This window comes from Malurus melanocephalus, unplaced genomic scaffold, assembly GCF_030028575.1.
Source record: "Malurus melanocephalus ecotype Western Australia unplaced genomic scaffold, MMel_1.1 scaffold_212, whole genome shotgun sequence".
Lineage (NCBI taxonomy): Eukaryota > Metazoa > Chordata > Aves > Passeriformes > Maluridae > Malurus > Malurus melanocephalus.
Window position 1 is genome coordinate 1,164,073 of NW_026623444.1, and position 3,438 is coordinate 1,167,510.

A 3,438-nucleotide genomic window follows, 5' to 3' on the forward strand; every position below is an offset into this window, starting at 1 on the left:
TTTTTACTACTATTATTTCTTCCTCTTCATCATCTCATTATTGTTATTCTTATTGACTACTACTACTTCTTTATCTTATTCTTCTTCTTCAACTTACTACTTTTGTTATTCTTTTTACAACTAGTATAATTTACTACTGCTATGTCTTTATCATCTTATTTCTCTTAATGTTATTCCTAATCTACTTTTTCCATTTTTTTTTTTGTTTGTTTTGGGGGGGATTGGTGGGGTGTTTTCATGGGGCTTTTTTTTTTTCTTACTACTACTACTTCTTAAACCCAACATTCATTGTTTTGGAAGAGTGGTTCGTGTGGCACATCCTGCCCAGCCTGATGGACATGGCCAGGCAAAGGCCACCCATGTGGCACACTCAGGACACCGGGCATCGGGGTCAGTCACCACCTACAGAATCCAGCCTGGCACTGGCAGCGGGCGCTGCTCGTCCAGCTGTGCCCTCAGGCAGGGACAGCAGATCAGGCAGCGCAGCGCCCGCAGCGCCCGCCTGAAGCAGGACGGACGTTTCTTGGGGGGAGGCGGCTGCCGCCTCAGGGCCGGGGATCCCAGCTGGGAAAACCACAAAAAGCAGCTGGGTGAGGCAGGCACCGGGTGCTCTGTCCCTGCCCCTGGCATCTGCCCCTCGATGGCAGGACAAGCCACGTGCTCAACCCAGGCTTCCCGAGGGACAGGCACCGGGAGCTCGTCTTCTGCAAAAACTCTCGGCCTTCCCTCCCTGATACTTTCTTCACTGAGCCCAAAAAAGCTCAGCTTGTCCCACATGTCCTCCTCCTCCTCCTCCGGCAAGGCCTTGACCCCGATGCTGTGGACGTGTTGCCAATCGCCCTGCCCGAGCTCTTGGTACCTGTCACATTGGGCTTCTCCCTGGGACAGCTCCTGCTCGCTGCACTCATCCCAGTTGGAGATTTCTTTGGAGCTACTGACATCTCCTTGGGAGAGCTCTTGGTTGAGACACTCTTCCCAGTCGGAGACCTCTTGGTAGCTCCAAACATCTCCCCACTGGGAAAGCTCGCCATCCACGTCCGATTCCCACTCTTCCTCCACACTGACAAAGGCCCCCTCCTCCTCAGTCTCTGACAGGGGCAGGAGTGAGGCACCCACTGCCCCCACCAAGTGCCCGCTGAGGGCCTGATCTTCCGGCCAGCTGGGCAAGGGGCTGGGTGGCTGGGAGCTGGGGGTCACTTTGTCCTTCTTCATCTCCCTTATGATCGAATACAGAGTTATCCAAGGAGCTGCTTCCTCCTGAGAGAGAGGCTCTCCTGGACTGGGCACTCCAGGGCTCTGTGCCCCTCAGACACCCCTCTGTCAGGGCAGGGTTCTGCCATGTCACAAAGGCCTCTGGGCACCACCATGTCCCCATCACCAAGGGCCCTGACACCTCATGCCTGTGTCACAAAGGCTCTGCCCCTCAATCCGGAACAGGCAGAGTGGGATGAGAAGAGCAGTGCCAAAGATGGGCCAGGAGAGTGGGCCAGGAGAGGTGTTCTGGGGTGACAGAGAGACGTGTAGGTGACAAGGTCCCAAAGCCGTGTGGGCTTCCAGAGCAGACAGCAAAGGCACCTTTGCTGGACATTTTCAAACACATTCCCAGCTCGAATGAGAGGCAAGAAGGAAAGGGAAGCGAGGAGCTGACTGAATCCTGGAATGCTCGCAGCTGGAAGGGACCCTGTGCAGGTGTTACGATCCCATGAGGGAGAGATGCCTCTGCCCAAATGAGACCATATGAGCACAACATACAGATTTTATNATTCATTGTTTTGGAAGAGTGGTTCAGGTGGCACATCCTGCCCAGCCTGATGGACATGGCCAGGCAAAGGCCGCCCGTGTGGCACACTCAGGACACCGGGCATCGGGGTCAGTCACCACCTACGGAGTCCAGCCTGGCACTGGCAGCGGGCGCTGCTCGTCCAGCTGTGCCCTCAGGCAGGGACAGCAGATCAGGCAGCGCAGCGCCCGCAGTGCCCGCCTGAAGCAGGACGGACGTTTCTTGGGGGGAGGCGGCTGCCGCCTCAGGGCTGGGGATCCCAGCTGGGAAAACCACAAAAAGCAGCTGGGTGAGGCAGGCACCGGGTGCTCTGTCCCTGCCCCTGGCATCTGCCCCTCAATGGCAGGACAAGCCACATGCTCAACCCAGGCTTCCCGAGGGACAGGCACTGGGAGCTCATCTTCTGCAAAAAACTCCCAGCCTTTCCTCCCTGACACTTTCTTCACTGAGCCCAAAAAAGCTCAGCTTGTCCCACACGTCCTCCTCCTCCTCCTCYGGCAAGGCCTTGACCCCGATGCTGTGGACGTGTTGCCAATCGCCCTGCCCGAGTTCTTGGTACCTGTGACATTCCCGACAGTGCCACACGGAGGGTCTGCTCCCACTGCCTTGGGACAGCTCCTGACCAACGGAGCCTTCCTCTTCAGAAAACTCTTGGCCAGTGGAGTCCTCCCAGGCAGACAGTTCTGGCGAGCTGCTGACTTCTCCTTGAGACAGCCCTTGCTCCAGGTATTCTTCCCACTCGGAAAATTCTTGGTAGCTAAGGGCTTCTCCCTGGGACACCTCCTGCTCGCTGCACTCATCCCAGTTGGAGATTTCTTTGGAGCTACTGACATCTCCTTGGGAGAGCTCTTGGTCGAGATGCTCTTCCCAGTCGGAGACCTCTTGGTAGCTCCAAACATCTCCCCACTGGGAAAGCTCGCCATCCACGTCCGATTCCCACTCTTCCTCCATGCTTACGAAGGCCCCCTCCTCCTCAGTTTCTGACAGGGGCAGGAGTGAGGCACCCACTGCCCCCACCAAGTGCCCGTTGAGGGCCTGATCTTCCGGCCAGCTGGGCAAGGGGCTGGGTGGCTGGGAGCTGGGGGTCACTTTGTCCTTCATCTCTGTTCTCCAGTGCACAGAGATCCCGGGAGCTGCTTCCTCCTAAGAGAGCGGCTCTCCTGGGACTGGACACCCCAGGGCTCTGTGCCCCTCAGACACCCCTCTGTCAGGGCGGGGCTCTGCCATGTCACAAAGGCCACTGGGCACCTCCATGTCCCACATCACCAAGGGCTCTGACACCATGTGCCTGTGTCACAAAGGCTCTGCCCCTCAATCCAGAACAGGCAGAGTGGGATTGGAAGAGCAGTGCCAAGGATGGGCCAAAAGGAGAACTTTCCTTAGGGAGAGTGGGCCCGGAGAGGTGTTCTGGGGTGACAGAGAGACGTGAAGGTGACAAGGTTCCAAAGCCGTGTGGGCTCCCAGAGCAGATGGCAAAGGCTCCTTTGCTGGGCATTTTCAAACACATTCCCAGCTCGAAGGAGAGGCAAGAAGGAAAGGGAAGCAAGGAGCTGACAGAATCCTGGAATGCTCACGGCTGGAAGGGACCCTGCGCAGGTGTTATGATCCCATGAGGGAGAGATGCCTCTGCCCAAATGAGACCATATGAGCACAACATA